General features: G+C 41.8%; 1 protein-coding gene and 1 long non-coding RNA gene across 16 annotated transcripts in view; one reads left to right on the top strand and one right to left on the bottom strand.

The window, feature by feature from the left end:
• LOC121275217 lies at window positions 1-26,183 on the bottom strand. 2 transcript variants are annotated; one of them, XR_005942370.1, is made up of 5 exons: window positions 26,092-26,183; window positions 19,523-19,655; window positions 16,498-16,608; window positions 9,450-9,494; window positions 1-676 (listed from the first exon to the last, which is right to left on the bottom strand). It is a non-coding gene; the product is annotated as an uncharacterized LOC121275217 (long non-coding RNA). The 2 variants fall into 2 exon arrangements; XR_005942371.1 differs by lacking the exon at window positions 9,450-9,494.
• The window catches only part of LOC121275080 (beta-galactoside alpha-2,6-sialyltransferase 1-like), a 169,185-nt gene that overhangs the window by 3,181 nt on the left and 138,765 nt on the right, over window positions 1-27,239 (top strand). For 12 of the 14 annotated variants that reach the window (XM_041182496.1, XM_041182603.1, XM_041182574.1 and 9 more), the window contains exon 1: window positions 25,720-25,885. The exons of 1 other annotated variant lie outside the window; for it this stretch is intronic. The gene's annotated coding sequence lies outside the window, so the exon portion shown is untranslated. Of the gene's footprint in view, window positions 1-10,807; window positions 10,825-25,719; window positions 25,886-27,239 lie in introns of those variants that run through there. One more of the 14 variants, XM_041182596.1, reaches the window with a different exon arrangement.

Here is a 27,239-nt window from a genome sequence, read left to right as displayed (position 1 = left end):
GGAAGGTGCTGTCTAAAAAACCTTGGTGAATTCCTACAGTGCATCTTGTAGATGGTACACACTGTTGCTACGGTGCTTTGGTGGTGGAGGGAGTGAATGTTTGTGGATCAAAGCCATTGTTACAGAAGTCTAAAGTTGAATAACATCAGGCTGAGATTCCATTGCAGCACTTGGGAGTTTGGTGGAAGCTGCTCATGCTTCAATGGAAGCTGAAGCATTGGTCACCAGGCACTGCATCAGATAGGATCCAGGAGTGTTTTGATGGAATTGGCCATCAGAACTATGCTATAAAGATTGAATTCCGGTTTCTGTGCAAAGCCCAGTGCTAGACATTGAATGCAGGCTTGTCAATGAATCAAGCACCTCACTATGTCAACCCATCAACCTTTTTCTGTAGCTTGTCCCATCAAATACCTCACCTGAGTCCTCTTCTGCAGAACTTGTGTGTGACCTTACCCTCTGTAGAGCTGACACCTGGGCTAACATTGTCCCTGCCGTGACTGCTGTGTATTTGAACTTGGTGTCCCTGCACATGCAGATCCTGCCTCTAAGCTATCTTACATGCATTGTTGGTATCTGAGCTGGTGACTGCGAGCGTGAAGTCAAGTGACTGTGTGTCTTCATCATCACTTGTCTTCTTGGTCTTCCTCCTGAACAGGTTGCATTTCTTGGGTATCTGAAAAATAAAATGGGGGTCAACGATAAAGTTATAGTGATGGGAGAATCCCCTTTGGAGCTTGTAAATCAGAAGAGATTATGGGATGAGGGGAAAGTGGGATATGAGGAGGATTAAGCATGAGGATACTGTCATCTTCAGTAGATACAGCCTTAATGCTGGTCCTTAGCAATGGCCCTTCTGATAATGACTGTCAACTTCCTGGGGGAGATGAACACACAGGTGTGCCTCTCCTCCTCTGGTTAGTTCTTGCTGTCTCCAGTTGTGTGCCACCTTCTCCTGCATGAGAGGGCTGTGTGCAGTGAGTTTTATAGAATACGTTTGGATGATGTATCCTCTGCCCTTATCCCTTAATATCTCAGATTAACAAAAAACTGTATCACTCAGATTTAAAATTAACAATTGATTTAGCATCAATTGCTATTTGTGGAATGGAGTTCCAAATATCCATTTCCCTTTGCGTGGGGAAATGTTTCCTAATTTCCATACTCCTTGACAGTGACAAGAAGCTCTGTGGCACTTCTACCAATGCACCAAACATTTTGCTGTGTAAGCCTATCAGCATCCTGCTGTATATCATGCTATTGAAACCCTCAGCTGAGTCCTCCACCATGGAATTCATCTACAATGTCACTCATGCATGGTGCCTAAGCACACACCTATCTATTCTACCCACTAAAACCCGCACAGTGCCAGTATTTAAGCTGGTCAATACCAGTGTCAGATTAAATAATGTTTCTTCATCAGAAGTCTCGTTTTGCTGTCACCGTTCATGATGAGGCTGTAGTGGCTAAGCAGGTGGTAGGTCTATCTAAAAGCAAAAAATGCAGAAAGGGAGGGTTGGCATTCAGGAGGGGAGGGTGAATTGGGAAGCACAAGGTCCATGGTCACACTATTTGTAGCTGGCACATCATGCTAGATAGCAGGCTGAGGACAAGGTGGATTCTCGGAATGTTAAGCATCAGTCCTGATTCCGGCTGAGTAGCTGATGGGTGTGGTGCTTTTAGAAGTGTGAGATGTTGGTGGTGTGGTGTAGGATGTGTCAGGTGAAGATGCATTCACTGACTTTGACTACCTGGGTGAGGTCATTGAACTTCATGAGACATTGCATCCAGATTCTTGACGCTGCACTCCTGACATTAACATCCACAGCTATCACTTCCACTCCCTTTCATTGTGTGTCTGGAGGGTCACCTCCACATGGATATGAGACACCTGTCCTCTGTTTCACCTACTCCATTCCAGCGCAGCATCAGAAAATCTTGCTAAACAGTCTCTCCCATTGTTAGCCATTGTTCTTTATTGCACAGATTTATTCCAAATTATCTCATCACCTCCAAAAGCCTCAGTGCACCTCCCGTTTAAGAGATGCAGGCAAGCCGTAGTGCTAGCAAGTAACGAATTGGGTCCCCTGATGTGGGCAGCCTATGAACAGTGCCAGTAGCATTATCATGATTGTTGCAGTTAGCTAATGAGCAGGCATAGAGATGGTGATCCCTGTGCTCATTAATGAGCGTTACCCAGGTTAGCACCTCAGGTCTATTTAGATGCCATGACTTGTTAAGCATTACAGGAATAAGAAATATTAGTGTATATGGAACTATTAGACTAGAAACCTGAGTTAGTGGAGAGAAAACAGCATGATTCTATAAGGAATGCTATTTCCAATAAACTAAATTGGGGGGGAAACATGCAACAAGCAGACATAAGATCATGATCCAGATTTTCTGTTGGGGTAATGCTTGGAAGCATTTATAATATCAGTAGAATACAACGTAAAATGTATCAGCTATCAATCCATGGCTCCGTGCTTACCTTTGAATCATTGAATGGCTACAGCACAAAAGGAGGCTGTTCAGCCCATTGAGTGTTGCCAGCTCTAAGAAATTCAGCTAGCTCCACTCCCCCTCCCTTTCCTTGTAGCCCTGCATTTTTTTTCCTGCTTGGATCATTACCCAATTCCCTTTTGAAAGCCATGATTGAATCTGCCTCCAGCACACTCATGCAGTGCATTCCAGATCCTAGCCACTCACTGCATAAAAATCATTGACTAATGTCACCTTTGGTTCTTTTGCCAATCATCTTTAATTTGTCCTCTGGTTCTCACTCTGCCAAAGGGAACACTTTCTCTCTATCCACTATTTCTAGACTTCTCATAATATTGAACACCTCTTTCAAATCCCCTCTTCTCTCAGGAGAACAACCCCAATCTATCCTTGTAACTCAAAATCCCTCATCTCTGGAACCATTCTCATAAATCTTTTCTGCACCATCCCTAAAGCCTTCCTCCAGTGCGGTGCCTAGGATTGCACATGATACTCGAGTTGTGGCCAAAACAGTGTTTAATAAAGGTTCATCATAACCGCCTTGCTTTTGTTTTCGAGCCTCTCCTCATCTGACAAAAATGCATCACTTCACATTTCTCATCATTATATTTCAACTGCCACATGCCTACCCAATCCACCCATCTGCCAAGGCCACTTGAAACCTATCATTATCCTCACAAATCACAATAATTCCAATTTTTGTCTCAACTGCAAATTTTGAAATTGTGCCTTGCATTGCAAAGTCTAAGTCAATAATATAGATCAAGAAAAATGTTACGACACAGCAGTTGGTAAAGGCTGTTATTTAAAATCCCAGAGGGAAACTTACAACTGCCAGAACCTATATTTTCAAGTGGTATGTTTAGAGTTGCAGCTCTAAATTCAGGAATAAGACCACCAGTTCTCGAAAGGCTTTTATATCAAACTACATGAGACATTTATTAATTTACACAAGTTAAACATATATACATGGCTACAAATTACTACTATCATAACTTTTTAACAAATTCCCAAACTAATCTCCATTAAGGCAACAACAACCCATAGGGCAGAATTTTATCCTTGGCATGTGGGCTCAGTGGAGATGGGCAGGGGCAGTCAGGAAGCCGACTGCTGCCTGCGATCGGGCCTAGAAGACAATTTCACGCTGACAGGCCAATTAAGGCCTGCCCAGCTTGAAACGCGAGTGCGAACTTCGCACATGTGCACGAGACAATCTCCCTGAGGCACGGAATTGCCTCAGGGAGATGAAAATATGAAAAAAATAAATTTAGAAATAAAAATATAATGAAAACTGTCCTCTCATGTGACTCTGTCACATGAGCAAGGACATGTTAATGAAAAATGAAAGTTTTAATTTTATTTTTATTTGCTTTTGGAAGACATCCTGCCTGTGGATGGAGGTCTCCAAAAAAGTGCAAAGGCTGCTTGGCATTTTCGCTTGCCCACCAATTGTTGGTGGGCGTGCTGCCAACTCTGGCACGTGCTCATGGACTAAAATATTACGCGAGTGCGTGATGACGTGATGATGTCGGAACGCACGCAGACATCATCGCGTGTCATTTTACGCTCGGTTGGGTCAGGTGCGCGTCTGCCTGCCAAGCTAAAAATTTTACCCATAGACTTTTAAGCAGACACCAGGCAAAGCATTTTCATCTTACAAATTCAAAATGAGGTTCCTTTCAATTTGCCTTTGCAGACAGTTGTAGGCTTACAGCTGCTTTGATGTTACATGCCTCTGCACACACAAAAATTCCCCTCTGTTATACCCAGCGCTCCCCTTTGAATACAAATTCTCATTGTATCATCAGCTCCTATAAATTACATCTCTTCTAACAATAAAACCCCTTTCATAGCACCAATTTTATTAGTAATATAAACATTGATTGTGTCTCCTAGCTAGGTGCAAGCTGTCACTCCTTTTTGAATAAAAGCAAAATACTGCGGATGCTGGAAATCTAGAACAAACAAAAATACCTGGAAAAACTCAGCAGATCTGACAGCATGAAGAGTCATTCGGACTCGAAACGTTAACTGCACTCCTTCTTGAATGCTCTATTCACAAAATGCAAATATCCTCTATCTCTGTTTGCATCTCAAAATTACTATATGTCAAAGCACACAGACTAGCTGGCTTTAATCCAAATAAAACACACAGACACACCCACAGACTAAACTTCCTGTTAAAAGAAAATATTTCCAACAGCATTATATATATTAATATAGCTTCATGACAAGAAGCAGTTGTCCTAGTACTGACCCTTGGGAAACAGCACTGTATACCTTCTTTCATTCTTAAAAAAACAACTGTTCTCCACTACTCTTTTTCCTGTCGCTCAACCAACTTTGTATCCACATTGTCACTGTCCCTTTTATTCTACTTGCCTCAACTTTGCTGACCAGCCTATTCTGTGGCACGTTATCAAACGCCCTTTCAAAGTCGATCTACACATCAGTTGCATTACCCTCATCCAGTTTAAATGTTCTCTTATTCTCATTTGATCCACTTGACCCAGCTTATTCCCCAGAACCAGATCCAGCAATGCCTCCTTCCTTATTGGGTCAGAAAAATACTGATCAAGAAGATTCCCCTGAACGCAATTCAGAAACTCTTCTCCCTAAATTCCCCTGAACGCAATTCAGAAACTCGTCTCCCTCTCTGCTCTTTATTTTATTGCTATCCAAGTTTATGGTAGGGTAAAGTCCCCTATCTTTGCGACTTATTAAATCTGGAATGCATTGTGTGGAAGTGTTGTCTTAAAGCTTTTATGTATATAATGTTATCGGAATTTTTTTTAAAAAATAGAGGTCTAGACTGTGAATGTGTCTGTGTGTGTTTTAATTGGACTATAGACAGCTAGTCTGGATGCTTTGATATATAATAGTTTTGAGATGTAATCAGAGAGATGGGGGTACATTTGCATTTTGTTGAGAAGAACATTCAAGAGTGGGAGTGAAATCCTGCACCTAGTTAAGAGACACCAAACAATGGGCAGGATTTTGCCCTTGATGGGCGGGTGTGCCCCACCGGCTCGGCAGCGGGCGGGCAGCCGATCGCCGCCACCGAAACAGGTCCCACTGCCATTTTAAGTGGGCGGGCCAATTAAGGCCCACCCAGCGTGTCGCCCGACAGGAAGCGCTATGTGCTTCCTGTGTGGGGGGGAGGGATTCCCCAACTGTTAGAGTGCGCTCTTTCACGCCTTAAGCTTGGACGGACAGGGTATTTAATTGGTTTAACTACCCTGTCAATGGCCTCAATTGGTCATTGACAGGTTGGCGGGTGGACAGCTGATCGCACTGTCTGCCTGCCTTCCTGAATATTTAAATGGGGCGGGATGACGTTGGAAGTTCCTCCCAATGTCATCCCGGGTTGACGAGTGGGCCCCGCCCCCAGCTCGCTGAGGAAAATTTCAGCCCAATATGCTTATATCACTAATAAAATTGGTACTGTGAAAGGGGTTGAAAGGGCTTGGTGATACAATGAGAATTTACATTCAAAGAGAAATGCTGGGTATAACCTGAGGGGAGTTTTTGTGTTTGCAGAGCAGAGGCATGTAACAGCAAAGCAGCTGTAAGCCTACAACTGTCTGCAAAGGAACTAAATTGAAAGGAACCTCATTTTGAATTTGTAAGGTGAAAATGCTTTGCCTAGTGTCTGCTTAAAGTCTATGGGGAGAATTTTCCACCTGATGGGCGGGCCGGTCAGGAGCGGGCAGGCGTGAAGTTGATCACTGCCCGTGATTGGCTGCGTGCCGCCATTTTATGTGGGCGGGCGTGATGCGCACCCAGAAGCACTCAGCACTACCTGTGCAGGTGGGGGGGCGTAAGGAGGGAGAGTAGGGGCCTGCGCTCTTTCGTATATGAAACCTTCTTGAGGCATGGAGCTGCCTCAGGGAGATTAACTTATTTTTTATTTTTTCCAAGCTTAAAACTTAAAATTATTCAGACAGGTCCCCTCATGTGACACTGTCACATGAGCTGGGGCATGTTTATGAATTTTCATTATCTTTATTTAATTAATCAAACCTTCATGAAACCTCAACCGGCTCGTGGATGAGGTTTCAAGAAAAATGCGAAGGCCGCCTGGGCTCTTCGCCTGCCCGCCAACCTTAATGAAGATCAAGATGACAGGTGGTGACGTCAGGATGCACGCCTAACATTTTATTCTTCGACAAATTTCCAAATTCATCTCCACTAAGGCAACAGCAAGCCATCGGCCAGAATCTTCTGTTCGGCGAGCGGGGGCGGGCCCAGCACATAGAACACAAGATTCTGGCCGATGGGTTGTTGTTGCCTTAATGGAGATTAATTTGGAAATTTGTTAATAAGTTATGATAGCCATGTGTATGTGTTTAATACCTTGTTGTGAATTAATAAATGTCTCATGCAGTTTGATATAAAAACCTCTCGAGAACTGGTGGTCTTATTCCTGAATTTACAGCTCAAACATACCAATTGGGAATATAGATTATGACAGTTGTTTAAAATTTCCCTCTGGGATTTTAAGTAACAGCCTTTACCAACTGTTGTATCATAATACTGTGGTGGAGGCAGATTCAATCAAGGCTGTCAAAATCCATTGAATAATTATCTGAAGTGAAAACGTTTGCAGGGCCACAGGGAAAGATGGGGAAGAGGGACTAGATGAGTTGCAGTCTCAGAGAGCCAACATGGGCAGAACGGCTGCTTTCTTTGCTATAACCATTCAATGATTCCATATCTTTGCCGCTATTGGTGGCTTATAGAATGCACCCTTTGTTGGAATTTTTTTCTGGAGATGAGGAAAGTTGGACTATACAAATCAAACACACATTGAAATACCTCATACAAGGATTTGGTTGAATAGTCTTGTGTGATCTTTTTAAACCTTTTCCCCTGCTCTCTAAATCAGCAACCCAGAGACTGTCAGCACTTTAATGCTGCAGTAAGGCCTCTGATGCCTGTTATAGCCAGGCAGACTCATAGCAGAAGCTGGGCATGCTGCCTGGAAAATTGCATATCACTTTCGGAAATTTGTCGAGGGTCTGGAACTTATTCCTGTAGGTGGAGATCAAGGATGCTATGCCATTATTCCACCAGCATTATGGCTGAGTGGAAGATCCAAGCTAATACCTATTACTCAAGATTTGGGTGCAGCTACACTACTACAATAGTTCTTGAGGTGCTGTGAAATCATTTCTGCTCTTCAGTGACTCAGATGGACCAGTATAACTCTGTATTCAAATCGGGAGGAATGAAGCCTTGCATTTGAAGTTTTCAAAAGGTAGCTTTTTAAGTTTGCAGGTGACAGTATAACTTTATTCCCTTGGATACTGAGTGGAAAGCAGAATATAAAATATACACTCAATTCTGAAAATGTTTATGGAAAATTAATATTCAGCCTGTGTTGGCTCACTGCAAGTGCAACTCACCTAATCCCACTCCCTGGTCTTCCCCTGTGGTCCTGCAAACATTTTCTCTTCAGATAATTATCTAATTCTCTTTCAGAATTGCACAAGCAGTTTTGATAGTGAAACAGCGCTTATGCTGCTTGCACTCAGTTCTATTGTGGTCTGCGTTAAGCTCCATTTTGATCAGATGTGGATGTTGGGAATGTACATCAGAAGCATGCAGTTCTTAAGTCAGTGCGTAATATTTATTTGATGTTAGCCCTGCCATGTTGGACCTTACTGCTCTAGCTAATGCCTTCTCTTACCCTGGTAAAGCCGAACAGTGTTCAGCAGCAGGAAGGACTGCCTGCCCAACCCCCACCACTCCCATTGATGCTATTGAATCTCTTTAATCATCAGCCTCTTCAGGTATTTTAACAAAGGCATCATATGGAGACCTCTTCTTCCCATTCTCCTCCTCCTCCCTCTGTAAGGAGCTAAGGTGCTATTGAAAAGGATCACCAAAAACTTGCAGGTGAGTTGCTAATTGATTTGACTCTGCCTGAGTTTGTAGAAGTGGTGGGTTCTTTGGGGAGATAATATCAGTTGATACAGTCTGCAAGGAGTGGTGCTGCATGTGGTTAATGCATTGGTTGAGATTGCAGGGGATCTGCGCACTTGCTCCCAATCATGGGTGTCATAATTCTAGTCGCCCTTGGGCTTCAGCCTGATAAGATGGTGCAGAGGCAGTAAATAAGATGATAAGCTCCTTACAGAGGGAGGAGGAGAATGGGGAGAAGGTTTCTCAGTCAGATGCCTTTGTTAAAATCCCTGTAGAGACTGATAATTTAAAAAAGAGATTTGATTTCCCAGTGACCAACTTAAAGGAATCAAATGGCAAGATTTCAAGATTCAAGACATTCATTGTAACAAGCAAACTAAAAACAACATTGATTAAACATCACTTTGTTGGCAAATAATATCTAAATTACAGAAAAGATAACCCTTATTAGTTTCTTGACATGACCAATAACCCCTCACCACATTTGTACATTACGCCACACCCTCTGCAGAATTATAGTCTTTATAGAAAGAAGTCCAAAGTTACTCTCATCTTCCAATGGGAAATTATCACTATTTCACTGGAGTTGTAAGTTGAAAGACATTTCCCTCAGTCTTCTGAGAATCCCCAAACTAGTAAGGCCCACAACAGCAATTCCTTTTCCCAGCTATGCCAGGGCAAATCTTCCAGTGTCCATACATTTCCATGAGCTCCGTCTCTCCAGCCAGAGGATAAGCTGCCACCAGTGTTCTGCCTGGTAGCTAACAGAACAGTCTTTTCCCCTGATGTTTACAGTGGCTGCCTTTGTTTTCTCTTTCTCACCCCTTGTCCAGGGATTTTAAAATCAGACTGTCTGAGAATCTGTAAGTCTACCTGTGGCAAAGCGCTGTCCTTTGTGGCAGAGGAGGTGGCCACTGGAATGTCCACCTTCCAAAAAGGGCTGTCTGTGAACACCTCATTTGACTCCAGTTCCCAGTAATACAAATGCAGACTCCTACTATAATTCCACATCTTACCATCCCTCTGTTGTAGACCATCACAGTGTCCTCTTGACCACAATCCTGAAATAAAAGACATCACTAGACAACCATCCCGTACAAAATTTTGTCCTATAAAACATCCAATATTCCATATAAAACTTAACCATTCACCCTTGTGCATTCCCTTAGTGTCTGTCTTCCCTTGTGCCTTTGCCTGACCTAGTGCTTGTACACAATGCTACCCCAGTGGCTGTAGCATGGCTGACGAAATGCTGCCAACTTTAATTAGGAGAGACAATACATGGTCTTCATGATCTTGCAAAACAACCTTGAGCAGCTCTGGACCTTAAGGCCCGGCTGTGGACTGCACAATCTTAGAATGGGCAGCAGTGGTCTGGGTTAGGTGACTGACAGCCGACAGCAGGGGCACTGGTAGACTGACAGTGCTTTGAGCATGAATGTTGGCATCCTGAGAGGATGCAGGCCGCATGAAGTTTGTTTGCTGCCTGCACTACTTTCAACAGGTGCAGATTAATCACACATTGCTATGCTGCACCCATTTCCAGGACATATCCAGTTTTGCTCCAATCTCCATCTTTGGCACCAGATGTAATGGATCAGAACCCGAATGGCACTGCAGCAGCAGTGTGGTGGGACCAGCTTGTGGAACAAGGGGGTGTGTGAGTGGGAAGCAGTGTGTAATATTTCAGGAATTTTTTTTCTATGGGTTAGGAGTTATAGGCCAGGATGTTCTATTTGTTGGGTGGGGTCAGTGGAAGCAGTCGCAGAGCCAACCGCCACCTGCGTTTGGCTCTGCACCGCGATTTCATTGGCCCGCCCCGCGTGGATCACGAGTGGTAGTGCTGAGCACTACCTGTGCTGGCGGGGAGAGGAGGAAGAGTCGGGTCCAGCGCTCGAACGAGGGCTTCAATCACCGAGGCACGGCGCTGCCTCAGGGAGATTGAAGCACTTGTTGAAAAATTTAATAAAACATTAAAAATTCAATGAAACACCTCCCCTCTTGTGACTGAGCCGACTCTGGTGCACACCTGACATCATCGCGCGTCATTTTATGTTCCGGTGTGTCGGGCCTGCGCCCACTCACCGAATGTAAAATTCTGCCCATCATTTTCATTTTGAAATTGTTGTGTTGTGAAGTCATATTCATGTAACAAAAGACATGCCTTGGATTTTGCAGTCGGCAGATAAGTGGCGACATTCACTGCTGATTGCACAAAGAAATAAAAACTTAACAGGTTTGTTAGCTGCAACAAGAACAACTTTCATTTTGTGCTGCAGCAAGTTGCAAAGCTGGAGGCATCTGCAAGGCTGAGAAGCAAGGTGCATTGCCTGTGAAACCACACACTCTGAAAACACATCCTTTGCAGATCCGTCTTCAGCTTAAAGGCAGGTAAGTGTTTTATTATGATTTTAAACACTTTTTAAAAATAAACATTTTTAAACAATTTAACAAATTTTGAATGCCCAGTGATTGCCCTGAGTAACATCTTGGACAAACCATCCTAATTTTCAGCAGGAGCTGTACATCCATAATGGACCTTAGAACTTGAAATATGTCAAACTATCAGAGAAAACAAGTTTTCCATAAAATAAATTCAAGCCCCATCTCACGCTATTGTACACGAATCCCCTTGTCTGGAATTGTACCCAAAACTATCTGGAGTGTTCAGAAGAAGCATCTCCCTCCCACTCTTCAAACATGTGTAGAGAAAAGATATGCAAAAATCTAGGACATATAATCCTAACAAAAAGTTCTTTCAGAAAAGAGGGTGGTGGAAAACCGTGTTTCATTTATTTTTAATATCCATTATTAAATCCACAGGCAGGTCTTCTGGTGTAGTGGTAGCATCTCCACCTCTGGGCCAGACTTGTTGGCCATGGAAGGTACGTTCATAACATGGCCAAATAGTCTGTAACCCTTCCAACTCACCTGATGGCAAGTGGTATCAGGAGGCAACATCAAACCACTGCAGTACTTTGTCAAGCATAATCATGGACCAATCCAATGGAATCCCATGGCTGCCAATGCCCTAAGGCATGGTACCTGAAGGAGGAGGATTAAGCCCACAGTAAATGGGCATCTCCTTTGACACACTCAATGCCATCAATTAATGATACAATGATCTTCCATCAACGAATGCAATTTAAATCTATAATTTTTTGGCTTTTTTTTTGCCTTGTTCAGGATTGTGTGTGACAGAAAGCCAGATTTTCCCAAATGATGCAGGAGTGAATACATCCTCTGCTTAAATAGTCTCAAGGCAATCATTTTCAAACAGGGCAGGAAATGACTCTGAAGTTTATTTGTACGTAGGCTGCTGGATTATTGTGCAACTTTCAATGTTAACGTGCTTGATTAACTTTAAATGTTTTAACGGGAGCATTTTAAGCTGTCCAATGATAATTTTGCATTCACTACTTTGGAAAGTATAAACTGCATCCCCTTGCCTACATCACACTCTGCGCAAAACAGCCATGTTGCTTTAGGCTCTGTTTCTCTTTGTGTTAATTTTTTTGAGGAGAGGCCAGCTCCTTCCACTGACAAGTTGAGGAGAAATCTGTCTTTTAATCTTGTTAAAAGATCCAGTGGGGTCTTTTTAGATAATTTGTTCTGGTGTGTAGTGCTCTCTGGCTGATCTTTCTTCAGTTTCTAACTGTTTCCTGGATGAATATTTTTCTGCACTCGTCCAAAAATAGCTAACTGGACTATTTCTCTGGAATGTAAATCGATTTCTGATGAATTTGTGTTTTTGATTTCATGGGCAGGGTTTTATGCTGATTGTATGGGGGGCACCCGACCCAATCTGGCGTGAAATCATGCGAGATGACGTTGGGCGTGCGTCCTGCCATCCCGTGCTCGTGTGATAGTTTGGTCAGTGGGCGCGTACAATAGCACAATTTGCTGACAATTAAGAGGCCAATTAAGGTAATTAACGGCACAATCATCTTTAATTTAATGGTGCCTGTCCAACTGTTCAGTAGGCAAACGGGCGACCTTTACATTTTTCATGGAACCTCATCCAAGGGCGGGTTGAGGTTTCCATAATGAAATAAAATAATAACATTTTAATACATTTTAAATTTTACATTAAAATACATTTTCTTTCTGCTTTTCAAAACTTTGAAGATTTTCGGATCTGCAGCCCCCCGAGGCAGCTCTCTGCCTTCAGGGAGCTCTCTCAGCTATAAGTTGACACCCCCTTTCTAGCCATGACATGCTGTGTTCACATAAGTAGTCAGCTCAATTTTTCACCCCATACATGAATGTTTATTATCTTGGCACAATGGTGATATGGGCTGTGTTGCAAAGATGCACAAGAATTTAAGATATGCCCACACAGAGCACACCATGTGGTGAGTGATAAAGAGAAATGAGACTTCCTACAAAATAAATGAAGTATGAAGCTGGTTTCAAGCTAAAAGTCAACAAGGTTTGCCAGCTCATCAAATAACTGTGCTACAGTGAGGGAATTCGGTGTTGGTGAAAATCTGTTGTGAGAAATAGAAAGAAGAGGAATCTGCCCTGAAGTCAAAATCTGGTGTGAGAATGGAAGGAGGAGGGATCTGCCCTGAAGATGCCCAAGCCCAAATGTGCAATGAGAACAGGGACCAGCCACTGGCCTGATCTTAAGAAGCATGCATCAGAATGGGTCCTCAAATCAACAGAATGGTTTCATCGTCACCAAATGCAAATAAACACATTTAAGTGGGTCAAACCAAACCTGGAGTCCAGCAAGGATCTCAGACCAACAGCTAGTTGTTATAGCCCCTTTATGGAATGAAAATATCCAGTGTTGTGGCAGAAGACCAAGGTTGCTCTGAGACTACTAAAGGACCTCAGTGCCAAAATTACCAGTTTCCAGTGATTCATCATCACAGTGGCAAAAAACACAAGTACCCATTATGCCACATCAATAACATGGATGAAACATTTATGAACTTCACCTGAACTGTGGAATTGAAAGGTGTGAAAAGAGTTCTAGTGAAAACCTACAGGACATAAGATAATAAGATTCATGGTGAAACTACCCTGCATGGCTAACAAGACAAAATTGAAGCCTATGGTAATTTTCGAACATAAAATCATGGCAAAAATCAAGTTCCCTACAGGACTTTTTGTGCATGTCCGTGACAATGGTTGGATGGACGAGGATGGAGTGAAGTTAATGTTTGATATATAATGTGTGGTTTAGCTGTCCTGATGCAGCTTATGAACGTGGGACATGATGAGACCCTGCCAAGATATAACATCCAAATTGTAGTTATACCAAGGGGTCCAACATCCAAAATTCAACCTTTGGATGTGTGCCTGAACAAGCCATTCAAGGATCATGTTTGCACTGAATGAAATAGGTGGATAGTTGATGGAGAAAAAGAGAGGATATATGCATGCTGCCCCGCTTGATGGTTTGTGTGCTTTTGACATCAAATCATGGATTGCTAGTTGTGCACAAACTGTCATTACATAGTTCAAAATAATGCAGAATATTCAACTCAGTGGATGGAGAGGAAGATGATTTGTTGTGGAGGGATGATTCCGAAACCGATAGCGCCAAATCTGATCCACAGTGGGATTCTTACGATGATGCCATGGCCAAAGTAACCAAGAACCAATTTGTTTGCTCTCTGCATCAGATACTGAAGACAATGAATTTAGCGGTTGAAAAAGGTTTTCACTGTGGTTAAAAATATCTTTGTACAATTAATTTATTCAATAAACCGTGCCACATTAATTACAATGAATTGCTGTTATGCTTTTTTTCACATTTTAAAATGATGACCACCCACATCGATGATTCATCTTTTATGCTTGTCATACAAGTCGGCTCCTGTTTTTGGAAGAACTTTGAGGCTTCAAAGGTTGACTATCACAAATGTTTGTCATATGGCCTGCTCATGCAAGATCAGAAATGGCAGCTCCTTTCACAGAAAGGAGTGATGTTGTTGTTGCAAATTGCAGTGAAAATTTATAATTAAGTTGATGGACAAAAATGAGATCCAACATGACCATCGGATTCATCAACGTTACTGCTTCCAGTGACTTCCCAGTGGTGGATGTACTCCTGAGCAGGCGCTGCACTTGCTAATGTAAGCTCTAAAAATAATTGTAATATGAGGGTAACTGTGAGCAATCAGTCCAATTACTGAATTACAGGCCCCTGCTGCTTTACATAGGGGCCCAGTGGGACCATCAGTGTAAGATCCTCTGGCGCCCATTGAGGTGCGCCGTAATTTGGTGCAAGAGCAATCATCAAAAGTTGAGGTGCCATTGTGGCCCTCAATAACAGTAAACATCTCAGCGTTTGCTGCTTTGGGATGGCAAAATCTGGGCCTATGTTACTTAGACAAATATGTTGAAATACCAGATGAATCAGCTTAGAATTGTGCGTTCTCACAAATTAGATCAGGTTGAGAAAATGGGAAATAATCCATCAGATTTGAAAGATGCATGTATCTTTAATGCTAGAATGACTTTTAATTCAGTGAGTGCTGAGGTGGGCTGGTTGGCAGCCCTGCCTTGGTTGTCTGATACTTCATTCCAGTTGTTTTAGGCCCCCATGCCACCTCCATTTATTACCAGTATTCACTATAGGCAGACCTCACGAGCCATGTGGAGGTGAAAAATTTAAACTTCTAACAATCAAAGAGAATTCTCACTCATACTCATTGGATACAGAAAAAAACTAATTCATGAAACTGATTCAAAGATTTTAAATCCTCTCATATGGTCCATCTGTTATAAAAACAATCCTCTTTTCAGTAACAACAAAGACAGCTAACCCTTTAGTAACCCATCGTCAATTAAAATTAGTCCCCTGCCCTTGCTGAGATAAGTGCTTTTGAGACTCAGCCAAGCATTTATAATGGGCTCAGCTATCATAACAGCCCTTGGGAAACATCAACAATGAACTCTATGGAACAGATGATAATGTTTTTTCTAAACTACATCAGATAGCCTGTTAATCAATCCACTCCAGCAGAGAATATTTTTTACTCTGACAGCTGCAGCTTGTTTTTGTCATATTTGAAGGGCTTGGAATTTAAATAATTTCAGATCATGATACTTAATGGGCTTTTAATCCACCACTTGAGAGAGTTTACATCTCTTCTATCAACTCATGACTACTAAACTGTGGGCTAAAGTTCTAGGAATAATGACAATGGGGTTTGTTTGAATTTAGCACTAATTTCAAATGGCCCTGCTGTGTTCAGGTTTCCTGCCAAGTGATACACGCTCTGCCCCCTTCCCCATCAGCTAAAATGGAATCTGCTGGAAATGGGGCAGGACCTCTGCATCTGGGTCTCCCCCGCCATTTTTAAAAGGCCTCCACTGGAGTTGGCCCAGCTCTGAAATCCAGCTCCGTGTCTGACCATGTGAGGTAATGGAGCTGACATCAGTAGATTCAGAGATACCCTGTATAAGCCTTCACATTTTACTTAGCTACTATCTAAGAGGAGAGATACTTTTGGCGAAGTTTTAAAATCTGCTTTCTAACCTATACTTGCTAGATTTTACATGAGTCCTATGATGAAACCAATCCCTTATGTGGATCTCACTGAACCAGGCACTAATTTGGAAGAACCCTTTGTGTGTTAATTTAATTTCCTGCTTTTAATGGTTCTCTCAGTTTCTGACAGTCTCTGCTTATTTGAAATTTTGGCATTGAGTCAAGCCCTTAGTCATGGAACTAAGTCAGCATTAGGTCAGACTGGGTGGTGACGGGAGGCCCCTTCCAGAAGGACATTATTGAACTAGTTGGCTTTTCACGACACAATGGTAGCTTTTATGGGGTTTGCTGTAACTCCTATATCATAACCTTGGCTCATGGAGAGAACAAAAATATTTTAATTAGAATGTTAGAGGACATTTTAATTCATGATTAGATGTCCTATCTACTCAGTAAGGCTCTTAGACATGGAGATGTCATAGATTTGTTAAGTATCCAGTATATGCAATAGTACATGCTGTTGAAAAGATAATGCTTAACTTTTGCATAAGTAACTAATGCTAATGCCTCCTTTAAAATAATTACAGCTTCCTGACATTTCAGGAGGAACTTACTTGCGGTGCTTTAATTTAGCTTCCTCGTTTTCCAGATGATTTCATGTTGAAACTAACCATTAGTGCAATGTCATCTGTTCAAAAAAAAGTCTTCTTAACTTGAATATTTCCCTGCATAACAAATAAATGTAAAAGACTAACATTACTAAAATACAGAGAAATCAATAGCAGTAAAGCATAGTAGAGTTGGAGTGTCTGGTAAACCAATTTCCTCACAAGCTTGTGGTTCAAGAGCAAAAGCAGAGTTAAAGTATAAAAATGAGATGGAACGGAAAATGGAGAGCAAAAAAAAAAACCCACAATAGCTTGCATTTCTGTAGCCTTTTATAGCTAGGGAGAGCGTGTGCATGAGAGAGGTACAGAGTGCAAGCAAGACACACATACACACACAGGTGAAGAGCAACAGAATAGCCAAGGAAGAGAGTTCCAAAGGGCACAATTACAAAGGAGACCAAATTTAATTCTATTTTCTGCTCTAGGTATTTGTAATTTGGGCTCCAAATTAGAGTGTTAAAGATACTCTGAACATTTCAGTAGCTTTATTACTGTTTGTATCAGTGCCACATTATGCAAGTTTAAAATGTCCCAGAAAAGATGGAAATTTCTTGAAACCTTTCAGCATTGGTGTCAATACAATTCTCCACATTAAATAAAGGCTAATTGTTTATATATCAAATTCATTTTTGTTGTAAAAGTTGCTGAGTTGATGGTATATTTTTAACAAAAGTATATAATTTATATGGTGGGCAGGGTGGGGAAGGAAAACAGGATTTAAGACAATTGCAGTGCAATCCTGCAACAGATCCAAGATTTGACTTGATCTATACTTGCCCTTGTGAGGCCTACAGAGTAGCAAAAATAAAGATTCAGTAAAATATAACACTGGAAGAATTTAATCTTTGACTAGCAATTTGACAGCAATTTCCTGTTGCAGTCTGATAGAACTAGAAGATAAGTTAACGTTCAAAGAAACTCACAGCCTTATAATTTACAAAACAACATTGTGTTCTTAAGTGCTAACTGCCTTGTGACAATCATTTGGTAGATGATGGCTGAGTGATGAAATGGAGATTCAGTTTTGCAAAATACAAACAAGATGACAAAAGCCAAATATTTGCACAAAAACTTAAAGTACTTTACATCATTTTAACACCAGTGTCAAAACAAAAAAAAATTCCATATGAGTGAGTCTAGCATTCATATGCCAGCTTAGGTCCAGTGCTTTTATGCTTAGAGGCATATTTCTGGTGTTAGCGTTTTAATTGCAACGATATACCAAAAATGTAAAATCATACACACTAGTCTAGAAAAATAGCATAGAGCTGGTAATTCCTAAATAGCTGACAACTCAAGAACAGCTTGGACATGTCAAAACAAGCAGTTTTATGCAGTTTGTGCCTGAAGGGGGAAGGAAAAAGCTCACTAGTACGTGAAACCTTGGAGAAAACATGGAGAAAATCCAAGGAAGGAACATTGTTGGCGGCATGTATCTTGGGGCACCTCAGGCCATTCTGTCCCTACACTCCTAAAAATGACTTTAGATTAAAAATGTTGCTGCCTCTTTACCTTGCCTTGTACTGGAGTGCAATTTCCTTGTCCTCTTCTACCTTCTTGCTCTGTATCTCTCTTCCCAACAACATTCCTTGCTGTGTAAAATCTTTTTCACACCTTGCATAATTTTTCCCCCGCACCCCACCCTGAAAAGTTACATTCTCCCCCTTTCCCACTCTTACCCAACCCCAGTGGCAAAGGTACTGGGCAGACCCCACTCCTCATCATGGGCTACCAGCCCCAAATGCCACTAAAACACCACTTTCCTTAAATCCATGGATGTCCACTTTCTTAGGCCTCCCATGTTGCACCTTGGTGAATGTCTTCTGAACATCCATAAATAGGTCACTCCAAACTAGTGGATATGATCTCTCTATGGTTGAAAGCTATAGCAATCATGGACAGAACACAATACAATGGAGCCAAAATAAAACCAATATAATGCAGATGCTGGTGATTGGAAATAAAAACAGAAAGTGCTGGAAAAACCCAGAAGATCTGGCAGCATCTGTGGAGAGAGCAATAGTTTTAACGTTTCAAGCCCAATATGACTCCTTTTTGGAACAGAGGCCAATGTTGCCACAAAGATCGTTGAAACAACACTAAAGACTTCTCCCAGTGAAGTCCAACCTTAAGATCTCTAAATCGCTGGAACAATGTACTCTAAATCATTTTGTCCTATGTGGCATGACCATTGACAAAATGGCCAAGTGACACTAGAGCAGAGGGACAGCATTGAATAAAAATGAGCCAACTGCAGATCTTTCAGTGCAGCAAAGAAAACCTGTAAAATCCTATTTCTTTTGCACTTCAGTAAACGGAAGGGGAATTTTTGCTGATTAGCTATGAGGTATCAATGCAAATCTGTTGAGATTTTGGTAAGTATGATAGCGCCAAAGGCTGTGGGTACACACTACTTAGACAGCTGTTGCACATAACCTTTTGTACAGGCTGCTAGTGGTAGGCAAGATCACCTTTACGTTCTCATGTTATATCTCCAGCTCCTTCCAGGCCACCACTGAAGACTTTGGCAATACAAAATCAATTTTCAGCCCACAAATATATCAAACAGGTCACTGATGAATTATTCAGCAGGGCCCCCTGAACAGCTACAGTGAAAAGCTGGTCTGATTTCATAACACTGATGAATTACTCCAAGTTCAGGGCATTTTAATGGTATACATCCTGGTCTCTAGACACTCAGGAGGAGGTATATATACTATTACTTGTGACAGGTATAGCGAATAATGCATGGTCTTAGGTGACCCCGGGAGTAATGGCTGCTTTTGGTAGAACACCAGGAGAAAAAAAAGAAAGAAATGAAGAATGCTGCTGGAATGATACATGTTGAACAGTGCTTGCATAGCAATGTACTTGTGGTATATTGTTTTGCTATATTGTTTTGGTTGAGTGCATGCCTATGTGACAGTGAACAAATAAAAAGGGAATGAGGGGAATAACTAAAGAAGCAGACCTTTAAACCTCAGCTGAAGGAGATCTGATTCACCTTGCCTTTCTTCCTGCACAATAATGGGTGATGCTGTCCAGTGTGTTCTTCTCAGTTGATGTTTGTGCCCTTGGGTCTGACCACCCTCATCTATTTTACACTGTAAGCAGGGAAAGAACATAGAGGTGTTAAAACTTGTACAGCATATGCAGTGACACCCAAGTGGTCATCCTGCATCCCAGCCTGTGTTGCACAGCAAAATTGTTTGGCATGACAACCTTTTAAGTGTTACAGCAGTGAAAGTAATTAGTGAGTTGTCATTTTAAAAGAAAAGCATTGCTGTTGTATGTCCATATATGGTAGGCATTGAAAGGGCTATTGGTTATGTGCTGTTGCATGGGAATCATTAATTATGAAACCAAGACCTAGAAATTGGATTGCACAAATTATAAATGGGCACTGGAGAGTCCAGTATAGTGTGTGGCATGTCCTTGCTCATTTTGCACTGTGACACACCATATTGGTTAGGTCGTCTGACCAAAACAGACTTTAGGCTTATTGTTTATGGAAATTGGGGAACATTTTTCAAGTTTCCAACACAATTATTACATGAAGGAATGAGACTCCACAATTGACTGCAATTAATTTCTATCACGTTGTTAAAAGACTGCCTGTGCTGCAGGAAGTTTAGTTTGCATCTACCACACAAACTTAGAAAACTGCATGCAAATCAACGAATGTCAACAGTGAAGCAGGTGACCAAAGACCAATTGCACGAGGCTAATGGTGGAGCATTGCAACTCAGAAAACAACTTTACATAATGGCATTTAACAATGCATTTACCCCTCATTTTAAGTCAGTGCACATTTACACTTGATCAAAAATTAGTGCCATTAGCCTCAGTTATTCTGACAGAAAAAGCCAAGCATGATCTTTCAGTGCTGCTCTCCACTTTTTACTCTACTTGTGTGTTGCTGCTTTCTGTTGGAGCAACTAAAAAGGCTGTACTTTTTGCTGTAAAAACTACCTACTTCTGTTTTAGGACCCTTAAAGCTGCCAACTTCCACCTCTTTATATAGAGAAATGGAGCATTAGTGGTAGGGACATAGGTGACCTGCAGTGCATATGTGCCTAAAACAATTATTTACACACGCACACACCCCCATTAGTTGGAAATTGTTCAGGGGAAACCATATATAAGTACTTCAACATATATCCAGGAATGAATGTATTTATTTTTAAATCAAGGTCAGTTTTTAAAAACAAAAACACTCTACCTAAATGATGAATGCAAGTTTAATCACAGTTGAATCTTTTCCTTCTTTAGTAGCAGCTGATTGCAGCAGCATTGAGCTATACTGCCAGTTTCAAGATATAGTTCATAAGGCTAGTGCACTTTTACAAATTGTAAACAAAAGAGTAGTTTATAGCTCATGAGTTTGGCTCATCATAGGAAAAGAAGTCATTGCAGGCTTGTTGATGAAGGTGGTTCACTCCGAAAGAGTAATCTAAGTGGGTTCAGTAGCTGGAGTCGTATATCAACTTTTGATATAGGCTTCTCTCAAAGAGGTGACTTTTTCATTAGATCACAAAGTGGTTACATGGTCTCTGACTCCTCTTCAGAACAGAGGCCAATGCTGCCACAAAGATTGTTCAAACAATGCTAAAGACTTCTCCCAAAGCAGTCCAACCTTAAGATCTCTAAATCGCCGGGATAATGTACTCTAAATAATTTTTTCCTACAAAAGAGGCATGACCACTGACAGGATGGCAAGTGACACCAGAGCAGAAGAACAGCATTAAATAAAATGAGCCAGCTGCAGATCTTTCAGTGCAGCAGAGAAAACCTGTAAAATTATATTTCTTTTGCACTTCTGTAAATGAAAGGAGTATTTTTGCTGATTAGCTATAAGATATATTCCCTATGAAAGGAAATTTTGTTAAAAATATATAATCAACTCAGCAGCTTTTACTGCAAAAAATGAATTCAATATATATTTTATTACTAGGAAGTCAAGCTTCTGTTCTGGTGGACTTTTGAAAAGGAACAGCTGGGAGACTTAAAATGTAGCAGTTTCTGGGTTTTAAAGGCATAGATTTTACTGTTGTTTCTGCTGCTGGTGTTCTGATTAGACTGACCAGGTTATCTGGTTCTTGGGATAGTAGATTTGTTACTTGTAATCAGTTGCAGTCACATGACCAATACTTCTGTTATCTACCCAGAATGGTTTAAAGCTAGAAGCCATTGCTGTACAATGGGGGATGTGGGGGAGGAGCTTGTTCACACCAACTTATCATAAACTAGCTTCTACAGCATTCTTTATGAAGTTTCAAATTTGGAGACATGAAGTCTGGAAGTCCATTGATTTTGAGTTGTGGGCAAACCACAAAAAAGAACAGGTGTGAATTCCACAGATAGGTTCCGCCTGGTACGTCCGTTCAAGGGGGTGACTCCCACCAGTGGTTATTCAATCAGGAACTTTCTGGGGACTTGAGGTAGTCTTGTTAAAAGTCACATGACTATTAACAGCCATCTTAGCCACCTTGTTAGTGTCCATTTTTAAATGGAAGACAGTTCCAGAAGATTATATACTGATTGTAGCCTATTTTTAAATGGGGACAGGGAGTCGGAGGAGGACAAGGATGAGGAGTTGGTGGCATTATCACTAGAATACTATTCCAGAGATCCAGGATAATGCTTTGGGGACCCAGGTTTAAATTCCATCACAGCAGATGGTGAAATTTGAATTCAATAAAAACCATTGCCTTTTGGCCTTTAGAGAAGGAAATCTGCTGTCCTTACCTGGTCTGGCCTACATGTGACTCAAGACCCACAGCAATGTGGTTGATTCTTAAATGCCCTCTAAACAAGGGCAATTGAGGATGGGCAGTAAATGCTAGCCTGTGAACGAATAAAAAAACATGCTGTTCTGTTTGTGGCCATGTTTATATCTATGCTGTATTAAAAATCGTGGGTACTGGATTTGGTTCAGTAACAACTGGTCTCATTTCAGCAAGCCTTTGCTCAGTCCTCTGGAGAGATTGAAGCAGTATACTTGTTGAAGACACAAATATCTGGTTCAGGTCACAAGACAAGACTGTGATTACACTATCACATTGCAGTGCTATGCAAATAGATAAAGGTCAGTTTGAATCAACATCCATGAATGTCAAACTTATTGAGCCAATGAGCACCTGAAGTTATTGATGGCAGACCTGAATCTGTAACAGGTAATTTGGACTCTAAATTTTTAAATTGTTTTCCAAAGGCACAAACGTGACACTTTCCTACAACCAAGCATGTTGTAAATATGCTTGTGAATAAAATGAATTTGATCTCTACTGTGTGTGTTTGTGTATGTATGTAGAAGATTAACCTTAGCTCTAACACCACAGGGTTGACTAGCCTCACAACACACACTGTCAAGACTCACAATGCAAATAATACCTTGAAAAACTCAGCAGATCCGACAGCATCTGTGGAGAGGGATACAGTTGACGTTTTGAGTCCGCATGACTCTTCATCAGAACTAAGGAAATGGAGAAATGAGGTGAAATATAAGCTGGTTGAAGGGGGGTGGGACACGGGCGAGCTGGATAGGGGTCCAGTGATAGTGGCAAAGAAGAGATTGCCAAAGATGTCATAGAACAAAAGGACAAAGGGGTGTTGATGGTGCTGATATTAGCTGAGGAATGTGATATTGATGACATTAAGGGTAGAAAGCAGGACGAGCATGTGACAGATAGCCCTAGTGGGGGTGAGTTGCAGGGAAGGGATCGAAATAGGCTAAAAGGTAGCGATAAAACAATGGATGGAAATACATTTTAAAATAATGAAAATAGATGGGAAAAGAAAAATATATATATAAAAAAATATATAAACATTTCTAAATTATTGGAAAAAGGGGGATCGGAAAGGGGGTGGGGATGGAGGAAAGAGTTCATGACCTAAAGTTGTTGAACTCAATGTTAAGTCTGGAAGGTTGTAAAGTGCCTAGTTGGAAGATGAGGTGCTGTACCTCCAGTTTGTGTTGAGCTTCACTGGAACATTGCAGCAGGCCAAGGACGGACATTTGGGCATGAGAGCAGGGTGGTGTGTTGAAATGGCAAGCAACAGGAAGGTCTGGTTCATGCTTGTGGACAGACCGAAGGTGTTCTGCAAAGCAGTCGCCCAGTCTGCATTTGGTCTCTCCAATGTAGAGGAGATCGCATTGGGAGCAGCGAATGCAGTAGACTAAATTGAGGGAAGTGCAAGTGAAATGCTGCTTCACTTGAAAGGAGTGTTTGGGCCCTTGGAAGGTGAGGAGGGGGTAAGTAAAGGGGCAGTTGTTGCACCTTCTGTGGTTGCATGGGAAGGTGCCATGGGAGGGGGTTGAGGTGTAGAGGGTGATGGAGGAGTGGACCAGGGTGTCCCAGAGGGAATGATCCCTGCGGAATGCCGCCAGGGAGGGTGAAGGGAAGATTGTGTTTGGTGGTGGCATCATGCTGGAGTTGGTGGAAATGGCAGAGGATGATTCTTTGAACGCGGAGGCTGGTGGGGTGATAAGTGAGGACAAGGGGTCCCTATCATGTTTCTGGGAGGGAGAGGAAGGTGTGAGGGCGGATGCGCGGGAGATGGGCCGGATACGGTTAAGGGCCCTGTCAACAACCGTGGGTGGAAGACCTCGGTTAAGGAAGAAGGAAGACATGTCAGAGGAACTTTTTTGGAAAGTGGCATCATCAGAACAGATGCAACAGAGGCAAAGGAACTGAGAGATTGGGATGGAGCCCTTACAGGAAGCAGGATGTGAGGAGCTGTAGTTGAGGTAGCTGTGGGAGTCGGTAGCCTTGTAATGAATATTGGTGGACAGTTTATCACCAGAAATTGATACTGAGAGGTCAAGGAAGGGAAGGGAAGTGTCAGTGACGGACCACATGAAAATGATGGAGCGGTGGAAATTAGAAGCAAAATTAATAAATTTTTCCGGATCCAGACAAAAGCATGATGTGGCATTGAAGCAGTCACCGATGTACTGGAGAAATAGTTGTGGGAGGGGGCCTGAGTAGGACTGGAACAAGGAATGTTCCACATACCCCATAAAGAGACAGCCATAACTGGGGCCCATGCGGGTACCCATAGCCACACCTTTTATTTGGAGGAAGTGAGAGGAGATTAAGGAGAAGTTGTTCAGTGAGAGAACAAGTTCAGCCAGACGGAGGAGAGTAGTGGTGGATGGGGATTGTTTGGGCCTCTGTTGGATGAAGAAGTGGAGAGCCCTCAGACCATCCCGGATTGGACGTCCATGGTGAAGAGGAGGCGGTTGGGGCCAGGGAACTGGAAATTGTTTATATGATGTAGGGGGTGAGAGGAATTGCAGATGTAGGTGGGAAGAGACTGAACAAAGGGAGAGAGAATGGAATCAAGATAGTGAGAAATGAGTTCCGTGGGGCAGGAACAGGCTGGAACGATCGGTCAGCTGGGACAGTCCTGTTTGTGGATTTTGGGGAGGAGGTAGAAGTGGGCCGTCCAAGTTTGGGAGACTATGAGGCTGGAAGCTGTGGGGGGGAGATCTCCACAGGAGATGAGGTCAGTGACAGTCCTGGAAACAATGGTTTGATGTTCTGTGGTGGGGTCATGGTCCAGGGGGAGTTAGGAAGAAGCGTCACTCCTCACTTGACTGAGGGACACGAAGGCAGTTAATGTTCAATAATCAGTGCCGTCAGGAGGAAAATTAACTAAATCAGTCTCCCATGTGCACACAATATACAGCTGATCAGAAAAGCAACAGCTGGTGTACCAATCTTCAACTGAAGGGAGAATCCCATCCCAAAATTTCAACTCTTTCTTGGACTCGAAATCAAGTTCTGTCGAAGGGCCATGAGGACTCGAAACGTCAACTCTTTTCTTCTCCGCCGATGCTGCCAGACCTGCTGAGTTTTTCCAGGTAATTCTGTTTTTGTTTTTGTTTCCAAAATCCAACTGTTCGCAGAACGCTTTGTTCCTTTTGGGCTGCTCTCTTTTTTTAATCTTATGATTTTTTTTTTTCCTTTTACACTTGTAACTTCAACTTCTGAAAGTAAAACCCTTTCGTCAAAAATGCTTCCTGTCTGGATCAGCGATAAATTAACTTATTACAATAACATTTTCCCTCCCACCCACTTCAAACCTTTTAGGAGAACGGTGATACGAGAAACACACAATTTTTTGCTTTCCCCCTTCTCTTTGTTGCTCTGTTCTGACGTTAAACCTATTCCGAGACGAGCAGTGATATGGTTACAGTCTGGCCTTGGCCAATCGTTTTGAGTTTAATACACTAATTCTGCATTTGCATTGTCACTTGCAGAATGATAGTGAGTATACAATACTTTAGAAGCAATCTTCAGAAATACATGGAGAAACAGTTTCTCAAGTAAGTACTTGCCAGTGTTTCACTCCGAATCTGCCTTGTTTCGCTGTCTGATTGCCAAGCTGCTGCTATTCGTAAGACTGCGAACAGTATTGATACAAAGTGAACTGAATTAAGGCTTTAGTCGCGAAATATGCTATTTAAAAAGAAAGCGACATTGGCTGTTTTAAATTACGTTTAACACAAGTTTCACCAGTGTATTTGGATACCTTATCTAATCAGTAGTTGATCTCTGATACTTTACAGTTATAGGTTAAAAACTTGGCTTCACTGTAGCTTCTAATTTCTGCTTATCTCTTTCTGTCCGCGGGGCTGTCTTGCGCTTTTATTTTCTGTTTAAATGCTGCTCATGAAAGTGATCGCACGACCTTGCCCTGAATGCCATTTTAAAAGGGACGTTAAACATTTATTCTGACCCTTTTCAAGAGAGAGAAAAAAAATGTACGTTGGGAATGAACATACTTGCTTTTTTTAAAAAAAAATGGCATTATGGTTTGCAGAAACAAACTACCCTCTACTGTTTGCACCCCCCCCCCCCCCCCCGGAGTTTGTATCCATTATAGTCCTGTTGATGACTACTGCAATGTTATTTATCCATACTTGTATATGACCCTCATTTAGATGCCACAGGCTCGTCCTGCCCGCTCACTGCATAACACCAGAAACCTCCACCGCGAACCCATTAACAAACTGAAGGAAGTAACCATATACATCTATATCGTAGTAAACATAGTCTGCATCCAGTATCTCAGTGGGATGATGGTACCAATCCTAAATTTAGGAATTGCAGTTTAATTCTTTACATTGAATAAAATCTAATCACTCCTTCAACCCTATTTTCTGCTTTATTCCCAAATATTACTAGTTGTGAAAGTGCAGTAACATGAATGCTCAGATAAAGTTACCATAATGCAGTGAAAATAGGGCACACCCACATTGCAAAACCAGGCTGCCACTAGCCTTCATAAAGATAATGCACAAAAAGATCTAATGGGTATTCTTCAGAGGAAAATAATTTCTTTCATAATATCCATGCAGCTTATTTGTGTTTGCATGTTTATATCTATGTATTAAAAATTGTGGGTATGAAATTTGGTTCGGTAATATTGAGGGACCAAAGTGAATGCCGGAAAGATGCAGGGAGGCAGACGGTGGCACATATTTATTTCAATATCTATGGAACCAGTGCTGCTATTTTGGAGCTTGTTGTTCGAGCCAATGCCCATCTGTTAAACTCATACAGATGAACATACATTAAGCAGCATAAAGGACATGGATCCCATCTACCAGTGCTATTTAAAGTTGAAATGATTTGTACAAGCATTTTGTGCTTCCGTAATTGTTTCAAATTGCTGGA

The sequence above is a fragment of the Carcharodon carcharias genome, chromosome 2 (assembly GCF_017639515.1).
Source record: "Carcharodon carcharias isolate sCarCar2 chromosome 2, sCarCar2.pri, whole genome shotgun sequence".
NCBI lineage: Eukaryota > Metazoa > Chordata > Chondrichthyes > Lamniformes > Lamnidae > Carcharodon > Carcharodon carcharias.
This window is presented reverse-complemented; position numbering and strand designations above follow the sequence as displayed.